General features: G+C 49.6%; 1 pseudogene; it reads right to left on the reverse strand.

Annotated features, from left to right (window-relative positions):
* Nucleotides 1-428: 428 nt before the first annotated feature.
* On the reverse strand, nucleotides 429-2,126 carry LOC144167107 (uncharacterized; annotated as a pseudogene).
* Nucleotides 2,127-24,058: the final 21,932 nt, after the last annotated feature.

Below are 24,058 nucleotides of genomic sequence, written 5' to 3' on the forward strand. Positions count from 1 at the left end.
TGACGTACACCCGCGCGGTATCCATCGCCTTAAAGTCATCGCACACAATCAGCGTGCTCTGGCTGGCCGTCGTGTTTGCCTTGTGAAGAATAGATTTGAACTTTGCAGTCTTTGCGATGCATTACTGTATATGTTCAGAATGAAGATGCTGTTTCTTGTTTGCTTGGTCGGTATGAGTTCGGTTAGCGTGTGTTCGATCTTCACGTTGCTTAGCCGATGTTCAACAAAGGTGAGTCTCTTTTTGACCAGGGTGCACAGGCCTCTGCCGTCGGGCGGGACCGCGTGCACCCTGTAGGCTGGAAGGGACGGCTTGTACGTTAGCGTTTCTTGAAGTGGAAGCACGTCGGGCTTGCGCGCGGCGTGCACAATGTGTTTATAGACTACTTCCCTCTTCTTGACGAAGCCGCGGCAGTTCCACTGCCACACTGTTACGCCTGTGGAGTTGGTGGCCATGATTGTCCTAGTCGGAATTCTCCGGGTTGTGGCACTTGGTTGACTGGCTGCTGGAAGGGCACGAACGTTGGGTGGCTTAGTATTAGTTGCACGCTTCTTTCCAGATTGTTGAGTCTGGTGACCTTCTCCTTTTGAAAGCCGTCTATGGCGTCCTTCATCGACTTTATCATACGCTCCAGGCTGTTGAGTTTGGCTTCGACGTTGTTGTTGCTGCAGCCGGGGCTGCGGTCGCTCACGTCGCTCTTGGTCTTGCAATTCAATGGCCCTCTTCTTCGGTGCCGGTTCCTTGTCTTCAGCGGCCGCGGTTTCCTCGCCCTTGTTGCCGCTCGGGCTCAATCTTTTCCTGTTCGACGTTGCGGAGAGCGTTACGGATCTCCGCGATTTCCTTGGTGAGGTTGTTGATGGTGGCACTCAGGGCCGGGTTCTCCTGTGTTATGGCCTCGTTGATCTCTCGTTCCTTGATTGAAGCTTTGTCATCTTTCTTGGTGTTGTCGCTCGGATTGGTTTTCATGGCACTTCGTGCAGTGTCCGCCCAACTGGGTCTCTCGCGCGACGGTGATCTTTGGGTTCCCATTTTTCGCGCATCTCTGCTCTGGCTCCTGAAACTGCGATCTCTCGACTGTGCGTGGTTTCTCGATTGCGTCCTTGACTTGCGCGCAGCTGGCTGGTCCAGTGGCGGGAAGTCGCACTCCGGCAGAAGCTGGCTGCTGATCTTACGGCGCTCCCACTGCCGCTTGCGGACGACGTAGGGTACCTTGAATTTGGCTTTACAATCTATCGCGGCGGTCGGGTGAGCTTCACCGCATAGTTTGCATTTGAGGTGCAGTTGTGGTCTTTTTTGGGGTTGGTTTTGCCGCAGCCCCTGCAGATCCTGCTGGTCGGCGTCGGGCACACGTCCTTGCGGGGCCCGACCCTGCCGCGTAGGTGGCAGACGTCCATTTGCTTTCTGTACAGGTGGCACAGTATGAGAATGACGCCGTATCGGGCAAAGTTTGGTACCTTGGGTCCTCTGAAGGGTACGATGATCGTGGTCGTGTTGCCGATTCGTTTAGCGCCTACGGCGAGTGGGTTTCTCTGGTTGACGATGTTTCTGTCCAGTTCTGCGGCATCGCGTCGACAGGGATTCCTCTGATTACGCCCTTCACACTGTCGTACGGCGCCGTGCGGTACGCGCTGATTTCAAAGGTATTGTATCGAATGTTGATCGTTTGCACACTTGTGTAGCGGACGGCATTTTCATCCTTGGGCGTGCTGACTACCATTATGTTTTGTTGCGCGTTCGGGCACTTGGCATACGATGCGCTCTCTTGAGCCGTAATTTTCGCCGCGGCCAGAATTGCCGTAGCGACGGTTGTGGGGCCAATCTTAGTGATGTCCAGTCCCCCTCGTGGTCTGATCGCGATCTTGGTTTCCTCCAGTGGCATGGCTGGCATTCTCCCTGCCTTGTTGACCGAGGCTCAAATGTTCTTGTTGTCTTTCGCTTTCTTGTTGACATGGTTGTTGGAGCCGGCGAGCTTCGCAACGCGGTCTGGTTGACGAAGCCTCGACATGCGTTCAACCGCGAGCGTCCAGTCGGCGTCGCTTTGGAATTCCTCGTGTGAAATGTCTTCGCCTTGAGCTTCCACGCCCATTTTATGGTAGGAGATTGTTGCCCGAGGGGTAGTATCCACCATCTCGAAGCTGAACGGTGGCCACCGAGGCGGCGAGCCGCGGCAGGTGCGACGGCGACGAGGCCTAGCGCTCGGAGGCTTAGCGGCCCCTCGAACGGCGGTGGTAGCAAATGTCCCATAATTCGGTGAAGAAGGCGTACCTTTGGGAACTTTTAGTATATGTTGGTGCTCCTTGACTTCTCGAACATATTCAGACAAAGAAAACTTCGCTTACAAAAAAAAATAGCACTGCGAAATTATTCATAAATTACGGAGCCTATGTGAACGCATCGGCTCGCTTCGGCTATCGCAGCGTCCCCGAGTCCCATTCGTAGCGTTTCTCTAGCGGCCAGATGTCTGTACGTGGTCTCTACATTTTGTTTTCCCGCCCTGAAAACTAATCAATAACGTATGTTTGCCGTACTACCACTTAATTCCGTCGGGTGCGGGTTACCCAGAAGGTGGTGTCGATCAAGTTAACCAAGCCGTGCGAAGGCAGCGCGCAATGGACGCGAAGCTGCACTAAAACAGGTCCAAAATAACCCTGGCTAAAGCAGACGACGAAGTCGCACTGCCGCCGCCGCCGCCTGCGAGCAGGCACTCCCGCGTGGGGAACGCTGGGCAAATTCGTCATGCCATCTCTAGTTTGCTCTGTGAGTGAAACCCTCCGTCCCCCATACCTCTCCCGCAGCAGCCTGCGACCTGTTGGGAGTTTCTTGTCCCGCACGCTACGAAAGAACAGTTGGCTGGTAGAGCTACAAAGCTTTGTTTTAAATTACAACTAAACTGGTACATATGTCACAAAATAGTAATTTATTTTTGTAGGGTGGAGCGTAGGGCTGACAGCAATATTGTGTAGGATGATGTAGGGCTTTTCCAGTCATAGTGTAAGGCGCTGCATTCCAAATTGGTTGGCAACACTGTGTTGAGAGCGGCCGCTTTTGCGTAGGGAGCAGGAGACCTGCACCATCAAGGGCGCGCGGGAGCCGATAAATGAAGTTTAATCCCGCTCGTTGCGTGCGCAGTTGTGCAGGCCATGCACCACCTTCCATTAGGGTTGCGGCAGTGGGTGATTTCCCGGGTAGCGCGAGGCAGAGGCGCACGGTGGCGGTGTGGTCTCGTTCGATCCGGGCCCAGCTGCTTTCGTTTAGGGAGAGCAGCGACAGCGAGTGGGTCAGGTGGGGCATCATGGGTGGGGCATCATAGATGCGGAGTGCCCATTCCTGCGTGCAGTCCCTGTCCCTGGCCATGACGGAGTGGATCATCCGCTGGACCGCGATAAGCTGTGCGTGGAGTTTGCGCACCAGGGGCTGCCCTGTGAGGCGGTTGTCCAAAGTGATGCCCAGATATCTGGATTGTTTTTGCCAAGGGAGCGGTGCGTCGCCGATGAAGAGAGGTGGTGTCCGACGCGCGGTTTGGGTCTTGGGGTGGTAGACTAGGGCCGCCGCCTTCTCACATGACGCTTCTATCTCTTCTTTTCTTTTCTATCCTCCTGCTGTCCGATCATCCTGCTCACCTGCAGCTCCACCGTTCTTTCCATTCCTCGCAATACCCTCTTCCTTTTTCTTTCCCATTTTCTCTGTCACCTTGCCTTTCTCACTCACTCCTTCACTTCCTCAACCCTCTTTCGGTGCTAGAAAGAGGGGAGGGGCTTAAGCATTCCAAGGGCCACTGTATTGTGCCACGAACAGATACAATGCAAAGCAAGCCGATAATTCTGATAGCGCATGAAACAGACCTGATACGCTCCCGCTACTTCAATTTTCAACGGCCTCAGGGCCAGCCAGATCTATACAATGAGGGTATTCTTCGTGGAAAGAGTAGGGTAAGAAGGCCGAAAATCGGCCAGGAATTTTGATCGGGATAGCAATATGTGTTCTCCTAGCAATCCGTCAGCATACCTAACGAAAACAGCATATTATTCATTTTATCCTCTGGTGTGTGAGAAACCCTCCTACTTTTCCCTACTTCCAAGATTTATCGTTATCTATCCCTGAGATTACCCTGTATCCTTAGGTTACGCTACTATAGTTTTTCTCACGCGGCCGTCCCATGTTCTCCCCGCGTGCTTCCCTCTTCGTTCCATTTTGGTGACCATCGCATGTGATTGTCAACAATGAGGAGTCTTCAAGTCACGACTCATGTAAGTCTTTCACCAAACCAACGCCGTTTTCTTGTGCTGTTTTCATGGCCTACCGCACTCGTATTAAAGTGTTCAGATCGTGGTCATCGTCAACAATACAGTATGTCTCTATGGTTTCGATAGTCATCATATTGCGATGAGAACCATTTTATTTCGACGCACCCCGCCGCGGTGGCTCAGTGGCTAAGGCGTTGCGCTGCTGAGCACGAGGTCGCGGGTTCGATTCCCGTCCGCGGCGGTCGCTTTTCTGATGGAGGCGAAAAGCAAAAACGCCCGTGTGTACGAGATTTCGGCGCACGATAAAGATTTCCAGGTGGTCAAAATTAATCCGGAGCCCTCCACTACGGCGCGCCTCATCGCCTGCGTTGCGTCGGCGCGTTAAACCCTACAATCAATCAATCAATTATTTCGACGCAGTGCTTGCCGTCGCATTATCCAACACTAGTGTCATTGTTTCCAGTTTTCGTACATCAAATTTCGTTCACTCGTCAAACAACAACGTGTGCTGGATTTTCCGCTTGCTAGTGCAGGTTCGGGAAATCTCCTAGGAGGGTCGGTGTTAAGCAATAGCAAAGCATTTGAATGAAATGGGATAAAATTTGACCAGCTTAAAGGCTGCACCGATAAAGGCGTATGTGAACCCGAATAATGACGTTCTGGTCATTTGCAAATGATTTGGGATTTCAGCACAACTGCCTTCAAATGGCTAATCTTACACCAAATCTGCGCTTCTTGAAAATATTTTTGCCGGCTTTTTCGCGAGTGCGATAACTTCGACACCAGTAGTAATGACGAAGAATCAGCCTTTATTTTGCGCTGACGAACTCATATATATAGGACCGGCGTGACGTCACCGGTCGGAACTGATAACAGCTAGGCGGCTAAACACAGAGGGAAACCGACAGCGTCCGGCGCCATCACCGCTTCTTGGCTGTCGCTATCACCTTACCACATCTCGTCCCTCCATAAATGAAGGAATCATTTCACTTGCCGATGTCCTCACGTCGGAAACGGTCTGGTGGCTTCCGCACCCTTGTGCTACGCTGAGGCGCTGGGGTGTCCGCACTCTACGGTGAACTGGCCACTACCGTGGGAGGGGAAGTCACGTCCAGGTGTGCCGGAGCCTCAGGAGCCGCTGTGGCTTCTACTCCCGCGTGGTCACTCGGTTCACTCTCCGGCGTACGTGAAACCGGTGGCGAGGGGGCAGCAGTCACGTGGTCCGAGCTCAAAGGCACCGGGGACGTGGGAGGAGGTTGCTCTGGTGGACGGATTCGAATTTGGGGTCCCTCCAAGTCACACGTTCTTGTGGTGTCCGCCTGATTAGACCCCAGGTGATCAGCATGTACAAACTGGAACTGGTTGTGCACTTTCATCACGTAGGTCACCGCACTGACCACCTGAGTCACGACTGCTTCCTGCCAGGACACATGTTCTCCACGCACTGTTTCCACGTAGACGCGGTCACCCACACGAAGCACACGTTCCGCACCACGCCCTTTATCACACCCTTTTTTCACATGCTCTTCCTTATCCTGAATAGCATGACCAAAATCAGGTTTCAACAGAGAAAGTTTTGCGCGCGGTTGCCTTTGGTGGGAGTGTTGCGATAAGCACAAAGAAATTTGTCAATGCGTTCTTGAAATTAACTACGGCTATGCAAACGTTCTCTTCCAGCACTTGTTTAAGCATGGCTCGCTTGATAGTTGCACCATGCGTTCGGCTGCCCCATTCGATGCAGCAGTATAAGGAGGAATGCGAACGTGTTTCACCCCATTAGCTGCCAAGAAGTCTGCTAATTTGCTGGATGTGAACTGCGGTCCGTTGTCGCTTACTAACGTTTCTGGGAGTCCGTATGCGGCGAATGCGTGTCGGATTTTTTCAATGGTCTTAGAGGCACTCCTGGAAGTTATAGGCCACACTTCCACCCATTTTGAGTACGCATCGGATAAGACCAAACACACGTTCGCATCATTTGCAACAAAATCCACACGCACTCGTGACCAGCAATTTGCTGGGTACAACCACGGGTGCAACGGTACCGGTTGCGCGGAGGGCTGAACAGCCTGACAAATCTTACATCTCTGGACATACTTTTCAATGGCCTGGTTCATTCGCGGCCGCCAATTAAAACTTCTTCCGAGCATTTTCATGCGGCTGGTCCCCGTGTGCTCTTCGTGTAGCAAGTCTAGCACACGATCGCGCAGGGCGTCGGTAATAATAACTCTCGAACCCTATGCTACACAGCCTTGTTCAAGCGACAGTTCCCACCGCCTGACGTAGTAAGGCTTCAGATCGTCTGCGTATTCGCTAGGCCAGCCATTCAATGTGAACTCGGCCAGGCGAGACAAGATTAGGTTCCTTTTTGAGGCCTTCGCTATCGCTTCCGCGGTTAAGAAAAGGCACTCAAAAAGTGTAAACATTTGGCTGGTTCTTCTGTGCTGTCACCTGCGCGTAGGAGCCTCGACTGAGCGTCCGCAACTTCGAGATTTTTTCGGCGTCGATACTTCAGCACGTCTTGTAAGCCGCAAGCGTCATCGCCCATCGTTGCAGGCAAGCTGCTGCTATGCTAGGAACTGGTTTATCTTACCCTAGAATGCCCAAGAATGGCTGGTGGTCTGTGTAATACAGAGTGAACGACCTTCCGTATAGGTATCAGTGAAAATTTTTTCAGACCGAAAATCAAGGCAAGCACCTCGCATTCACACTGCACATAGTTCTTCTCTACCTTAGCGTTCGGGAAGCATATGCGATCGGCCGTTCGCCTTCCGCCGCCTCGTGAAAGATAACAGCCCCGAGCCCGCATGCTGACGCTTCACACAACATGCCCATCGGGTTTCCTACATCGTAAAAAGGTAAGACGCGGGAACTTGTGAGCAGCCTCTTCGTCGCGGGCGGCGAAAGCCTCTATGCATATTTTTGTCCAAGACCACTTTTCATGCTTTTTAGGAGCCTGTGCAGTGGCTCTGCGATTGTCGAGGCATTGTTAAGGAATTTTGCATTGAAATTAATTTAGCATTTCCAAGTACGCCTTTAGTTACGTCTTGGTGGTAAGCTCAGGGGCTTGCAAGATTGCCTTTTTCTTTGTGTCGGTAGGGTAGATTCCCTTTGCGTTTACGTTGTCACCCAAGTACGTTACGGAATCCTGGAAAAAGCGCCACCTGCCTTTTTTTAAGGTGATATTGTAACCACGAAACCTTTCCAAGACACGTTCGATTGTCTTTTGGCAATCAGCGGAGTTCGTACCTGCCTTTAGGACGTCGTCTATGCAACATCTGACATTTGGTATGTCACGCAATACTCTATCCATTAGGGCCTGAAAAAATTTCGAACGCACTGGCCACCACATAAGGAAGGCGCTGTAACTCGAACAGACCCAAGCTTGTGTTAATTGTCAATAGTGGTCTGGATTCCGGACTGAGAGGCACTTGTTGATGCGCAGACGACAAATCTAGAGCGCAGAATACTTTGCCATTTGCAATGCTCGAGTACAAATCCTCTGGTCTCGGCAGGGGATAAGGATCGGTTTTTAGCACTGGGCTGATCGTTATTTTGTAATCCCCGCATATTCTGTAACTATCATCATTTTCCGAATATTCACTATTGGAGTTGCCCAATCCCTGCGAGGAACTTGCTTTATTGTGCCCTTCTGTACCATGCTTAGCTGTTTTTCTGCAGGCTCTCGTATTGCGCAAGGAACAGGCCTTGCGAGGAAAAACACAGGTGTGCAACCTTTCTGGAGAAGAGCTTTCGCTTCAAATCCTTGTATCTCACCAAGTTCACTCGAGAAAACAGAAGGAATTTTTTTTTAGTGCCTGGACCCTGTCTTCGCAAGTTCAAGCCAATGCAGTACTTACGGACAACGCTCTCGATGGATGTCGTCTGGCCTTGGCTTGGTACAGACCATCTACCAGAGACGCCAGACGTTATGTCTGCACAGTGGACCACGCAAAGCCTGAACAAGCAGAACTTTTGGCTATCTGGACAGCTCTGATTGAAAACACCAGCACTTCCGTCATACATACAGACTCATTTGAGGCACTAAGTAGCATTGAGGACCCCAAAACAGACGACGCCACTGCTCAACGCTTTCGCAAGATACTTTAGCACCAGCAGAGGAATGACGTCGACGCTAGGGTCACCTGGGCGCCGAGACACGTCGGGGATCACTGGGGTAGTGACGAGGTGGCACATGGTCTTGCCACCTCACCATCTGGAGTTATACCTGTTCATCTCCAGCCTCTCCTGCTCGTCTCCCAACCTCCGCTATCACCCCTACGCCGACTCGCTGCCAGGTGGACGCTTCGAAATGGCGCGAGTACGACGCTACCTCCGGTTTCTTCACCGCGGTAGCCTAAAAAGCATCACCCCTCCACAAATCTTCAAGGATTTACTCCTCAGGCGGTCGCAAGAAATATTTATCAACAAAGTAATTGCCAACACGGGCACTACACCTCATATCATCACTAAATGGCAGACACTTGCTGACCGGAAGGAGGGCATTGGCACCGCTACCCCTGCACATGTACCTTTTGTCACACTGTGTGTGATGCAAACATGGACCTTCTTGTTCTGCACTGCTCCGCTTTTGATATTCATAGACTGAACCATATTGTTGTTGTATATTTGTCTATTTGGTTTCGGTTCCCCGATCCCTGCCGCAGGTGGCGCCAGTGTTGTTTAAGTATATAAGCATGCGCAAGTTGGAATAAAGGGTCTTTTGTTCCGATGTGCACTGAAGTTGTCTAGTCGTTCATTCATCGGCGGCACACGCCGCCACTACATTGGCGACGAGGATGCTCGTTTATGAGGGGGCGTGATTTTCATGATTTTCGCCAACTGTTTTCTCCGCCATGAGTGTTTCCGGACTGGCGCCACCTGCGGCAGTGATCGGGGAACCGAAACCAAATAGACAAATATACAACACATTCCCTTCCAAGGCAGGGGCGGAGGAGTCCATTCACCTTCCATCAGAATTAGTTGAAGAGTTTGGTGCTATTTTCGATCCAGGACTTGGCATCGCGAAGGGTTTTGTTCACCGCGTCAAGACACGGTCCACAGTTCAGACAGTTGCTTCAAAACTCAGGCGCCTTCCGCTCTCACTCCGGCCACGAGTCTCGGAAGAACTCCGCCGCTTGGAAAAAATGGACGTGATAGAGCGAATAGAGGCATCCGAGTGGGTGTCCCCCATTGTCGTGGTGGAAAAGAAAGATGGAGGTATCCGCATTTGTGTAGATCTTCGACAGGTAAACAAAGCCGTCGTAGCAGATAGCTTTCCCCTCCCTCATACAGAAGAGCTATTGCATAGTCTAGTGGGGGCAACCCACTTTTCCAAGCTTGACCTTGCATCAGCTTACCATCAGGTCATGCTTCACCCCGACTTTTATAACACACGACGGCCTCTTCCGTTTTAAGCGCGTGTGTTTTGGGCTCGCTTCAGCACCATCTGCTTTTCAAAGTATGATGCCGAAAATTCTGCAGGGTTGCAGTGGCGTCCTGTTCTATATCGATGACATCATTGTGTTTGGGAAGGGGAGAGAGGAGCACATGGCGAATCTTACCGCAGTTCTGAGGCGCATAAAAGAGGCAGGACTCAAACTGAACACAAAATGCGTCATCGATACGCCGGAGCTGGCGTTCTTGGGCCACAGGATCACTGCAAACGGTATTGTGCCGTTGAAGGAAAAGGTTGCTTCCATCCGGGACACTCCAGCGCCCACTGATCCGGCCAGCCTTCGATCATTTCTGGGATTGGTCGAAAATTATTCTAGGTTTATTCCCAACTTCGCTGACATGGCTGAACCAATGCGTGTCCTGCTAAGAAAGGGGCAGCGATTCGTTTGGTCTGACGAGATAGACGCTAGTTTCAGAAAGACCAAAGACGCGCTGGCATCTAGCACTATACTGAGAATGTTCGATGCATCTCTTCCAGTCTTAGTGTCGACGGACGCATCAGAGTGCGGACTTGGAGCGGTCCTACAGCAGGTGGACGGACATAAACTGCACACTGTCGCTTTCGCGTCTCGAGTTCTTTCGCCAGCTGAGAGGAAATATTCGGTAGGAGAACGGGAAGCGTTGGCCTGTGTTTGGGCGTGCGAGCGGTGGCACGTGTACTTGTGGGGACGCCCCTTCACGTTGCTCACTGATCATCAAGCCTTAGTGGCATTGCTTTCAACACAAGGAACAGGAAGGCGCCCCTTGCGGGTAGCGCGATGGACAGAACGCCTACTACGGTACAACTATACCGTCGAGTACCGCAAGGGGTCGCAAAACCAAGTGGCGGACGCACTCTCATGCTTGCCCGCGTCGTCTTTCCAGGAAGAAGAAACGCTGTTTGACGAGGTTGTATCAGTTCTCGAAATTCCTTCCTGCATTACCAGAGAACAGTTTGAGCAGTCCCAGTTGCAAGATAGCACACTGCAACAAAGCAAAATCTATGTGCAATCGTCGTGGCCGGCACACAAATCCTTATCGGCCGAGCTTCAGCCTTTCTTCCAAGTGCGTGACGAACTTTCTGTGGTAGACAATCTGATCTTGCGTGGCGAACGGCTTGTGGTTCCCACGTCACTCACGCAGCAGGTAATCGCTGCAGCACATGAGTCGCATCCCGGAGTGGTGCGAACAAAAGCGCGGCTGCGAGAAAAGTATTGGTGGCCGGGCATGGACCGCCAAGTCGAGCTAGCTATTCAGAGGTGCAGCATATGCCAGGAAGCAGACAAAAGTACAAAAGTCAGAGCTGCACCATTGCAACCGGTCCCATTTCCAGATCAGCCGTGGCAGAAGCTGGGCATGGACATTGTCGGTCCATTTGAGCGGGCGCCTTACGATTGCAGATATGCAATCACGCTGGTCGACTATCATTCGAAGTGGCCCGAAGTACACTTCTGTGGTGACACAACAACCAGCGCAGTAACGCGGTTTTTGGTGTCTGTGTTCGCGCGCGAAGGCTACCCAAATGAGATTATTTGCGATAACGGCCCACAGTTTGTATCCCGGGAATTCCAGGCGTTTCTGCAAGATCGCGGCATTCGCTTGAAGCATTCGTCCGTGTACCACCCACAAGCAAACGGCCAAGTGGAGAGATTTAATAGAGTACTAAAAAGCTTCATTCAAGTGGCGGTTCTTGAGCAGCGACCCTTGCGCCAGGCGGTAACAGAGTACCTGGGTGTCTACCGGTGCACACCGCATGCTACAACGGCAAAAGCTCCAGCGCTTCTTCTACACGGACGGCTGCCAAGAACTCGGTTGGATGTCGTCGGGCATCCGTCGGGCACCTTCTTTGACGATCCTGGGTTGGAACTCCGGCGTTTACGGGAGCGGGTGAAGCAAAAACAACAGGACAGCAAACGATACACGGATGGTCGGAGGGCTGCAAGAGAAACCAGAGTTGACGTTGGTGACTTCGTCAGAGTGAAGAAACCCACAATTAGATTTAAAGGCGATCTGGAATTCAGCCTCCCAAGAGAGGTGATCAGCAGAAAGGGACCAGCCTCTTTCCGCCTGGATGACGGAAAGAGGCTGTAGTGTTCCTGTTCCTTGTGTTGAAAGCAATGTCACCAAGGCTTGATGATCAGTGAGCAACGTGAAGGGGCGTCCCCACAAGTACACGTGCCACCGCTCGCACGCCCAAACACAGGCCAACGCTTCCCGTTCTCCTACCGAATATTTCCTCTCAGCTGGCGAAAGAACTCGAGACGCGAATATTTGTCTCTTTGGTTTCTGTTCCGTGATTCACTGCCGCAGGTGGCGCCAGTGTTTTTAGGTATATAAGCATGCGCAACTTGGAATAAAGGGTCTTTTGTTCCGATGGGCACTCAAGTTGTCTAGTCGTTCATTCATCGGCGGCACACGCCGCCACTACAATTGTATTTCAAAATTCAGATATAAAATTACATAGGGATATTCTCGAACATCCTCAACACCTGGTGACCTTAGCCCGGTTTGGAGTTGCCAGTGGCCTGGCCAGCGCGATTTAGTGGCGTCTACCTCTCTCCCAACTGCCCTTCTTCCCCCTCCAGCAAATTTGGGTCCTCCCCTTCCCAATAAAAAAATTATCATCATCATTTTTCCGATTACTCGCAAGTACAGCTTGACACTTTCAAGCCAATGGCTTCCCAACAATACCGGAAGTCATCTACCTTCGTCGTTAACTGCAACAACTGGCGATGTCACTCTCTGGTTTTTGTGGTGGACGACTGTTTCGCAATGTCCCTTCATTCGCAGCTGCTACCCCGTGCACGTGCGCAACGATACTTGAGACGGCTTGCACATGACGTGCGGAAAAGTTGCCTTGTACTGTATACACGCTCTCTGGAACTGTCTTCACAGCTGCGCCTGTGTCAATCTGCATCTGCAGCGGTCTGCCTTCTACCACCACGCTGGCCTCGTAAGAGGAATGCGAAATATTGACAAAACGATATACTACATGCTCACTTTCTTCCTCCGAACATTCTACCGCGTCAGTCTAGGCATATTTCGACAAATTTTCTGCAAATGTCCTAGCTTGTCGCACCGGCGGCACCTAAACTCTTTGTAGCAGCACTTGCTTGCAGAGTGGTTCTTGCCACATCGCTCGCACTGAATGTTCGCACGCGACTGACTAATTTGACTGGAAGTGTCGCAACCCTCCCTTTTCTGCTTTTGCCGACTCTTCAGCGAATGTATGTTGCCATCCGTAGCCTTCAATAATGCCAAATATCAGGCAGCTAGATCTCGGGCCAAAGCAATTTTGCATGCATTATCGAACTTCAAGTTTTCCTCTGCGAATGGCACACGGTGGGTGTCCTAATTGCTCACCCCCGCCACGAGCCTGTCCCACAAAGCATCATTCAAAAAATGCCAAAGTGCAATTTCCTGGCTAGGTGCTTCACTTCAACAATAAAATCATCGACACTTTCTTGTTCGTGTTCAACACGCCTATTGAACTTGCTCCGTTCAGCCATCACTGAACTCGAAGGAACGCCCCTGAAGCAACTGTTTCACCTCGGCAAATGTTTTGTTCGCAGGCGCGTCCGGCAAGACCAAACTTTTGAGCACCTTGTACGTTTGTCCGCCAAGTGCAGTCAGAAACACGGGAAAATCTTTTTCCTATTTTTCATTAGCAATTATGAAAACTTCGAAGTGCTCAAGGTATGAGTCAAAGTTCTGAGTTCTGGAGTTTGGAACAGGAGTCCACTTGGTAACCTTTGTCATAGTAGAGTTCATCATTTGTAGGAAGGTGTCAATATTGCCAGCCGCGTCTTCAGAACGATCGTTAGGAAAGCGGAAACATCCCAGTTTGTAATGCATACCATCCTTGGCTGCTGCGTCAGGCAACTTTGTTGGTGTTAAATTAAGACAAGAAGATGATCGGTGCCGTTAGTATCAGCATCGACACACCATGGCGCCTCCGATGCAATGTCTGAAGAGCATTGTAACGTTCCCCTTTATTGGGTCGAGTTCACTAAGTAGACAAACAACAGTCTGGTTCTCGTCCTTTAACCTCCTCATCGTCCTCCTCCTCTGGCTGCTGCTCGGCTCTCCGTCGACCTCTTTCTTTTTCTGTCGCACAGGCCGCCCCTCTGTTGTCAACCCTCCTGGGTTGATACGGCACTACGTTGCACATAGACGCAGCTTCCACGATGTTATTAGGGCCATTGTAGCATATGTACTTCAAATTTCTTCGTTTGGGTGCAGTCTTCACAACCATGTAGGGCCCTGAAAAAGGAGCCTTTGAACCCTGAAAGCATTTCCTGACAACGACATAATCCCCAACGTTAATTTTCGGAACCTTGCCCGTGTGAAGACGGTCATAATGCTTCTTCATTGCGATCCAGTACCTTTCATTTTCTCTCACGGACCTTTCTTGTTCACGGAGTACTATTGATTCGGTAATCCCCAGGAGGTGATCGGCATGCCGCCACTAAGATTTGCAATGATATGCAAAGTATGGACTGCATCATAAATCTTCTGTGTGCGAGTGGTTGTGGTGTGGAACAGCGGCTTCTAAAGCACATTTCCAGCCCCCTTTGAAATCTGGATAGAGGGAAATCAACTGCTTGATGTCACGTATAGCTCTATCAGCTAACGCGTTGTCTTCAGGGTACTACGGCGCTGAAAAACACAGCTTCACATTGCGCTGGAGAGCCCAATTCTTCAAATGCTCGCTCAGAAAGGCTGGTGCGTTGTCGGCCACAATTGTTTTGGTGTCCTTAAACATATCCCTGTTCATGAGAGAGATGACGCTCTTTGCATCTTCCTTTCTGGCTTTACACGCGACCATTCGCGTGTGCTCATCAATTGCCAGTAGGAACGCTTGCGTGCTGCTTCTCCCCTCGCCTATTTTTTGAGCTCCGCGAAATCAAGGTGGATCGTTGCAAATGGTTCTTTGGAATGTTCTGCGATGATCATTGCACTACCTCTGGGTTTAAACTTGGCCTTGCAGATTTGACAGTGGTGACAGGTCCGTACTTTTTCAAAGATGTCTTGTTTCATGGTGTTCCAATGAAATTTCGGTTGATTTTCCAGTATGTGCGCCAAAATCTGTCGTGTCCGCCAGAGTGAGGTCAATCATGGTAAACAGCAAGATTTTTGGTACACTAGTCTTCGATACCAGTAAACGACCATCTTTCAGTGACATCGCCTCTGTGCCGTCCCATAAGAGCGCACTCACTTGGTGATCATCACATGGCGCTGGTATGTGGAGTCATGACATGGCATCGGCGTCCGGTAGCTTGTCACCTGGACTGGGAGCAATGTCAAATGCGAACTGCAGCAGTTCACCGACACACCTGGCCAGCCGCCCATTTGTGTGGGACAAATTCCGTATATAGGGCAAGGCTTGACTGTCTGTGAATAATCTGAAGCGTCGGCCCTCCAAGTACGCTCGGACGTAGTGCCATCACTCCGCCAGGGCCTCTTTTTCGGTCGTAGAATAATTAATCTCTGCCTTGGTAAATCTGTAAGAATAATAACCAATGGCCCTGAGATGTCTTCTCGATGATTCCTTGTCATCTCTTTGGTACAAAATCGCCCCGGCTCCGTAATGGGATGCATCTGGGGTCAGTTCAAACGGTTTGGTGAAATATGGGAGCGTCAACACTGGGTCCGACGATATTATCTTCGTAAGCTCCTTATATGCGTTGTCGCAATCCTTGGTCTATTCAAAGGGAACATATTTCTTCGTCAATGTTGTGAGGCATTTCGACTTAGTGGCGTAATCCTTGTCGAATGCCCTGAAGTTGCGGGAGAGTCCTAGGAAGACGTGTAGAGAATGCACGCAATGGGGCTTGCATAGTTGTAAAATTCGCTTGCGGATTCCTCTTTCGTGCTTTTCGTCTTGCCATCAAAAACTCCTCCCAGAAAGACAACAGAATTTTTAAAAAACTTACTCTTCTTGAAATTAATCTTTAGTTTAGCTTTACTAAGGGCGTGTAGCACCTGTGAGAGATGTGATATGTTCTAATCTCTGCTCCTGAAATACAATATTATATCGTAGACGTACACTCACAAAAAATTGTCCAATGAACTCTTGTAGGATGGTCTCCATCATTTTCTGGAACCATGCACCAGAATTCTCCCATCCGAAGGGGAGTCTGTTGTACTCATATGTACCAAAAGGAGTCACGAATGCATTGAAGTAGTTGTATTACTCCTGAAGCTGTACTTGCCAATAACCTTTGCACAGATCGACTGGAGAGAACCAAGAGCAACCGCCGGTTTCATTGATGATGTCGTGTATTCTTGGCAATGGGTAAGAGAGCAGGTCATTCTAGCGATTCACAATCCTGTAGTCTGTGCACAGCCTATATGCACCATCGTCCTTGGGAACCGTTGTGATAGGTGACGCAAATGTGTATATGAAAGGTCGTATGATACAATACTCCATGAGACTTTGCAGCTCAGTGTTTAGCCACTTCTTTGTTTCGGAGGACATGCCATATGGTTTTTTTTGTATAGCAGTAACATCGCGCAGTTGAAACGGCACTTTCATGACTGCTGCGGCTGGCGGATAAGTGCCTACACACAAAAGTTCGGGATATTGTGAACAGACGTTTTCGCTATTCACGACCAGCCTTATGGCCAGCTTTGTCTGCGCGCATATTGTCTCAGTGGGATGGCCACCGAGCACCTCATCCTTCCAAGAAAGGTTGAGCCTCAATCTCTTCATGTCAGGACGGGCTCGGACGAAATTGAACTTCACTTCGTCTATTACTAATGCTTCTACGAGCACTTTGCTTCCCTGGTACTCGACTTCGACGCGCGTCCATTTCTCAAGCACCCTAGCAGTCCCATCCTAGCCATGTACCTGGACAACCCTACCAGGAAATAGGTCATCTGGCGAGGAACGTCCTTTGCTCATGATGCTCACTGATGCTCCGGTGTCCACTAAAACGCTTTCTAGTCGCCCGCTGACATACATTGGTGCATACAGCAAATTTGATTCTGATATATTAAGGTACACAGTCTCGCTTGGGGTGTTTGGGTAGGACCGATCACCCTCTTTTATTCGTTTTTTGGCTGATGAGCACCATTAGTAGGAGTGCCGACCGATAGTATGGCGTTCCCAGCAGTGTCGTACTGTCGGGTCTGGCCTATGGGTGGCAGAATGTCAACGTAGACGTCCCTCAGCGCATGGAGGAGTTCTTCCGCTGTGGTAGGAGACCTTGGAAGAAGCTGGCGTTGAATGGCTTTCGTCATACCAGATTCCTTGAAGGCCTTTCTTGTCATGAAACTACTCCGTCATGCTATAGGAGAGCTTCGTTCGCGGCCGCGCCGCGACGCTGGTGTCGATCGGAGGGCAGCCGGGGGCGTGGTCAGAGCGCGTTTTGCAGGGAACGGAACACGGAGTAAGATAAAACAGACGCTCGCCGCCTTATCAGCAGTGCGCTTTCGCTTTACGTGACGTGGGCCGCTCAAATGGACTTATGATTTTGTGAGTGGCGAAAAAATTTTGTGCGAACGGGCATGCTGCCACTGCGTTCCTGCCTGACGGACTGGCTACAGAGCAGCGGCGGCTGCCCGATGCCCTCCGCTCTGCGGTAGCGCCACTCGCGGTAGCCTTTATCCCCGTACGAAACGTGGCCTGGAGTTTCATGACCAGAGAAGCATTGAAGGACTCTGGTCATACCATGGATGATGAGTGGTACAATGAACGACTCGGGGAGATTAGGATCGGCAAGCTGCAGGCGCCTTCGCTTCTCGTAGAAGTAATCCACCAACGGGGTTCAATCCACCAACGGGGTTCAATTCATACCACTTCTTCGCCTTCCCCGAAAGGTATACTCGTAGGTTATTTATCTGATCAGAGTCTGTTATCCAGTGATTGTTGGAGCATGCGTATTCGTAGAACGGAATCCATGCCGCTGAACTTGAGGTGGTACCATCAAAACAATCAGGCTTAACTTCCTGTCTGTGCCCGGGCGGATCACGACTCAATTTCATGAAACACATAAATTGCTGTTGCTGTTGAAGTTGTTGTTCTTGCAATCGCAAAATGTGCTCCATGATACGCGTGAGTCCCTCTGGATGGTCTGACCTTGCGCTCACTGATTCACTTGGCTTAATCACCCAAGCTTGAAAATCAGCGGCGCGCATGTTCACCTTCATGTTACTCTTCAACGCTAACTCGTCTAGCGTCAGTTTAGCTTTCGTGGCAAGGAAAGATATGAAGTCAGGTGTGCTGACCTTTTCTAGGAGGATCACGGTCGCGTCATCCCCGTCCTCTTGTTAACCGTTGACCACCAGACGACCATCTTCACGCTGGGTCAAATTGAAGAACACCCACATTGTTCTCGAATAGTCGGCTGCGTCAAATGTAATGTTTCGCTTTATTGTGTAGAGTTCACTCAGTAGACAAAGAAGAGTCTGGTTCTCGTCCTTTCACCTTCTCTTCTTCCTCCTCCTCTGGCTGCTGCCCGGCTCTCCGTCGACCTCTTCACTTGCTGTTACAAGCATAACATCAAATCAAGCACATTACTGTAACCTACTCCTCTAAGATACGTTGGTGTGCCGTCATTCAAAACACATAAGTTGTTACGGTTAATAATTTCCTGCAGTAATCGGCCCCGACAGCATATCCGCTGGGATCCCCATGATGGAATATGGGAATTCAAATTACCACATACAACAAATGGAGCTGACAGGTTTTTATATAAACTATTAAGCACAGATGAACTGAGAGTGGTTTGTGGCTCTTGGTAGACACTAATGACAGTGAAAATGAAGGATGCACAGCGCACTTCTACTGCAACGTACTCCGATGATGATGAGGTCGATGAGAACAGGAGGGACAATGGTAAGTCTTTGCGCACATAAATCATAACATGGCCAAGTCCATTTGGTCTCTTAGCACGATACTGCACACAGTTAGCCAAGCGAAACTGGTCAGTTACTCGTGTTTCACACAAAGTTAGAACAGGAATGTTATAATAATGCACAAATTGACGAAACGTACTTTTCTTGTTGGCGAGTCAATTAGTATTCCATTGAAAAATAGCTGTCCTTTGGTATGTATTAGACATACCCGAGACACGGATTGGCAATGAAAGGGCGGGCCTGTGGTAGTGATAGCAGAGCTTGGTTTTCTGGAAGGGAGCTAGCTTGTTGAAGGAGACGGGTGATCGAGCGAACCGCTAAAATGAGGATCCGTATAAGGGCCTTGTGGGATATTTCTTCATCAGACTGTGGAACAGCTGGCCTCTCCGGTCGTGCTGATGCGCCTTGGGACCACCGGGTATGTGTATCCAAGGGTCGCTGATGTGATAGATCCTCCATATGGGCCAAGCCTCAGGTCAACGTAGCCGAGTTGGATACCCAAATTCCTAGAACGAGGTACAGGCCGGGGTGTGTGTTGTGACGAGTCAGCGGTGACTGCGGCATATGTTCTTCGTGGCATTGACAGCTGCTGTTGAAAGGAGGCATTGCCTTTAGCGTTACCTGCGTTCGGCTTTTTGCGCCTTGGTGTAGGCGATTTTCCGTGTAATATTACGTGCCTTTTTGCTGCTCTTGCGGGGGCATCCCGCGAAAGGTGCGGCGGCATGAGATCCACCGTAGTTGGCACACTTTGGCTCTCTCCTTGATGGTATAAACGGAGAATACGCAAGGCTGCACTCAATTCAACGTCGTGCTGGGCGGCGTTTTCGCCGCCCAGGAAAGCAAGAAGATTACCGCACCGCACACAGAACGTTAATCAAAATGCGTAAGGAACTGCAGTCTTTAGCCAAACGTAGGTGGAGGTCATTCTGTGCCACTTTTTTCCGATGACGTCAACGAGCAAAGTGTGGGATACGAATCACGCTCTTCGATCACCTGTGCAGCAAGAATGCGTTTTCAAGGACAATAGCGCTATACAGAGGATTGTCAGAAACAGCTGTTGCAGATTAATTTTGTGCATGAATTACGAGGCCACCAGAGTAAATGGCCTGTCATGAGTTGATCACATCTCGCAATGCCGCTAGGTCATTCTTTCAGAAGTACAGGATATCATGCCACGCAGAGCTTGACGTCGCGTTCTCGCTGACTGAGCTCGAAGAAGCACTGTGAAGGAGTCGCCGCAATACCGCCGCCGGACCAGAAAATGTCACCTACGCTCTCCTTTGCAATCTTGGTACCCGTATGACCATCCATCTACTACATTTATTCAATGAATTATGGAGTTCTGAGGAGATCCCAGAGTCTTGGAAGTTATTGAAGATTGTACCTCTCCTTCAGCCTCGAAAATCACCACGAGCGATCGACTCATTTCAGCCTGTCAGCTTGGCCAGTTGCGTAGCCAAGCTTTAGGAAAGGCTATAGGAAAGATTAAATTAAAGGCTATACGAAATATTAAATTAGTTTTTTGAAATATCTGGGTCTTTCCCATCATATATGTCAGGATTTAGGCCACGTCGGCGCACTATGGACAGTGTTCTAGACCTGAACAAGAGCGCTCTCGAAGAAACATGACAATAGCTGCTTTTTTGGATAATGGTCAAGCATTCGACACCGCGAGTCATTACCGTATTCTTGAAGGCCTTGTCAAAATGGGAATTTGTGGCAAAATACTTCGTTGAATTGAGAACTTCTTGAAGAACAGAAGAGTGTATATGTGCACCAGCCAAGGAGACAGCCAACATCATGCAGTGGAAGAAGGAGTTCCTCAGGGAAGCGGCTAAGTCCGCTGTTGTTTAATGTTGTTATGGCGAACTTGCCAGCGTTGCTTTACCCGCAGCTACAAGTAAGCATCTACGCTGATGACAGTTACAATTGGTGCAGCAGTGCTTGTTACGTGGCGATTCAAGCTGACCTCCAAGCCGGCATGGACAGCATTGAGAAGTTTCTACGTGCTCGAGGAATGGGTGTCTGCAACAAAATCCGGCATGCTTGCTTTCACGCGAAAGAAGCTGCATGCATTACGGCTCACCATGGGTGGTCAAGAAATCCCTCAAGAAAAATGTCACAAGTTCTTTGGAATATAGATTGAAAAATCGCTCACATGGTGCCGACATATGGATTATCTGCAGGAAAGGCATCACGTGTAATCAACGTTTTGCGTTACCTCGCAGGCACCGGATGGGGTTGTTCGTCCGATTCTATGCTACGACTGCATGCTGCACTTCTCCGTCAGGCCGTAGCCTATCCTATACCTGTTCTGCATGGCCTGTCAAATCGCAAGAGCAGCGACTGCAGGCATTGGTAACCGGAAGCCTAAATCTCTGCCTCGGAGTGCCCAGGCCAACGTCGGGAAATATGGATCTTGCAGAAGCAAGAGAGCCACCTGTAAATGCTTTGCGCGTGCAGGAGGTGCGCCGCCATTACCTGCGCCTGACTACGCAGCATGATTCACACCCTTTGATTTTCCACCTTCAAGAGCGTTCAGCATCAAAGGTTCATCAGGCCATCTTTGGTTATGTAATGGCCCTGCCCCTTCTGTATCAATGGCAACACAGAACTGGGTTGCCTCCATGTACTGTTCTCTGAATTGAAACCAATGCTGATATTCTCGGGATGCCCAAACAATTATCTATATCTACAGTGGCAGCAAGGCAGATGACGCTCAATTACATGCATGGACGTTATGCTGATTATGTGGATATATACACTGATGGATCGTCGACAACCTCGTTGTAGTCGTCTGCTTTCACAATACCGAGGCTCCACATCCATAACGTGGTGAAGCTTTCCCACCGCACATCGTCGACAGCTCCAGAGCTTTACGCAATCTATATTGCAGTCAAATGTATCGCTACTATGACTTCACCGACTAAATGGGCACTTCTCACAAATTCAAAAGCGGCTCTGCAAGCCCTAAATTCAATTTCAGCTTACAGTCATCACAATCTCCTTGCAAGACATATATGTGATGTGATGGCAACTGAAATAGGAAAAACTCAGAAAATAACATATCAGTGGATTCCGGGGCGCATTGGAATAAGTGGAAATTCACGAGCTGCCCATCTAGCACCAACCGCCCATTCCAATTCTATGTGTAGCGACGTGCCTTCTACCAGAGGTCATGTGAAAAATGTTTTGTAAAAACTAAGGACACGCATTACTTTGGAAACCTGGTTGACCAATAAATATCGTTCATCGCTGTTATACCAAGTGAACCCGTACCTTGGATAACGTGTGCGTCTCATCTCGGTCGCTCGGTCGACACGTTAATACATCGCTTTCGTCTTGACGTGGCCTGCAAAACGCGCTTCAGAGCGCGTTTTGCAGAACTGACGGTGTGCATCATGTCCTGCTTGAGTGCCCCTATATACGACCGAGCGGAAAAAATTGAGTGACAAGATTAGCCTGCTATCTCTGACACCCTTATATTTGCCGTACTGTTGGGTCCGTGGTACAATTTACGCAACCAAACGAAAGCCTTCCTTGCCTTAAGGGAGTTTTTTCAAGTGACGAAGATGTGCGAACACTAATTAATGCGTGCACATTCCTATGAATGGGTGCGGAAACACACAAGGGTGTTATGTATATTGGCGACATTATCTGTGTCTCATCGTGGATATTGTTTGTATATAGATGTATATAGGTTTTTTTCACTATATTCCGCTGCTGTAAAGAATCATGTAATCATGTATATAAATATATATATATATATATATATATATATATATATATATATGTGTGTGTGTGTGTGTGTGTATATATATATATATACGATAGAGAAGTCAAACTGAAAATCATAACAACATTTTTCAGTTTGACCTCTATCGTACCGCTAACTTCATAGCCAGTAACCTTTTCTCTAACTGTATATATATATATATATATATATATATATATATATATATATATATATATATATATATATATATTTATACATATATATATATATTGTGAGGTGACGGGACCGTTGCTTTCGCAGCTCCTTTATTCCAAGGCGTCAGGCGGGGAAGAACCAAGATGGCAACCCAGCGTCCCTGCTGATGATGATTAGCCGAAGACGAGGTTGTGCCGGTGATGATGAGTATGTACAGCAGATGATGCGGTAGCCACAAGCTACTGGTGATGATGATTAATACCAATGGGGACGAATATATGCTAGCAGGCAGCAAGACACAAACTCAGCTCACACTATTATCCCCCTCGTTGAAAGAAGTGGCCGCCTGGCCGCGTTTCAGAGTTCGTCGCGGCGGTTAAAAACCTTGAGCCGGGAAACGTGAACTATCTCGGTGCCACGATGGCGGCGGTCGGAACTTGGGCAGGCAGCAGGCAGGCTGCTGCAGGCAGCCTGCCTGCTTCGACCTAGCTCCGAGTCTCCTAGCAGGCAGCAAGACACAAACACAGCTCACAATATATATATATATATATATATATATATATATATATATATATATATATATCTATATATATATATACATATATATATATATATATATATATATATATATATATATATATATACGTGCTTGTGTACTATACAGAGCAAGTAGTTACGGAGTGCGCATGCGATATTTCAGCCACTGCTGTCTCAATGTACTTAATCTAACCTTGTGGTTCCTTAGGGCGACTATTGCACGTTTTGTATACTCCAATACCTGGAGTAGCCAGCTCGTGTTTGGGTTCCAGCTAAACTCTAATAAAAAAATTATTTCTCTCTGAGTTCTTGGATCACCACTCGCTTAACTTGCCCAAACGTGACATTTTGCCGATTCGAGGCACTGAAAAGGTCTGCGTTTGACAGCGTGGCTTCCGAAGCTGCATCATGGCTAAATTAGGGCATTGGGGTGACAAGGGGCGTTTCTTGACGGTCCGTCAAAGAACCCATTGCCGGAGTGCTGGCGTAATCCTAAAGAAGGTGCAGTATTTGTCCGTCGCTTTGTCCGTTCACAGTGCGTGGCTGAGCCTGCTCAGTTGTTACTGGGACACTTTCTTAGGCTACGCGGGTCGCCGAACTTCCTCGTCGCCACATGCGATAACTTCGACACCGGCGTCCGTATTCTGCTGGGCGTCCGATGCGCGCCAGATAAGATCCGGCGGCAATGCGGTGGGGTTGCTCTCCGGTGGGGCCTCACGCGATTGACTCGGAGCGAAAACGTCAACCGGCCTGCGTCACGCGGCTATATTTTGGCTACATTTTGGTGACGTCACGTAGCCAAACGACTCCCGCGAACGAGAGGTGAAATCTGGCGCGGTTGAGAGCACGTCAGGTTGCGTTTATGCCGCCTCTGTTTGCACTTTTGTTGGAGCTTCTGGAGGAGGATCCCGTGTCTGAGCGTCGACTGAGTGACGACGACTTTAAGCGCCGTTTCCGTGTCAAAAAGGACACGGAGCGGATGCTGTGCGACGCAAGCTAGGCCTCGAGGTGCGACGGGGCTGTCTACAGAAGCGAAGTGATGTGCGTGCTGAG

The sequence above is a fragment of the Haemaphysalis longicornis genome, unplaced genomic scaffold (genome assembly GCF_048455015.1).
Source record: "Haemaphysalis longicornis isolate Haplotype H1 unplaced genomic scaffold, Haemaphysalis longicornis Haplotype H1 scaffold_2, whole genome shotgun sequence".
Lineage (NCBI taxonomy): Eukaryota > Metazoa > Arthropoda > Arachnida > Ixodida > Ixodidae > Haemaphysalis > Haemaphysalis longicornis.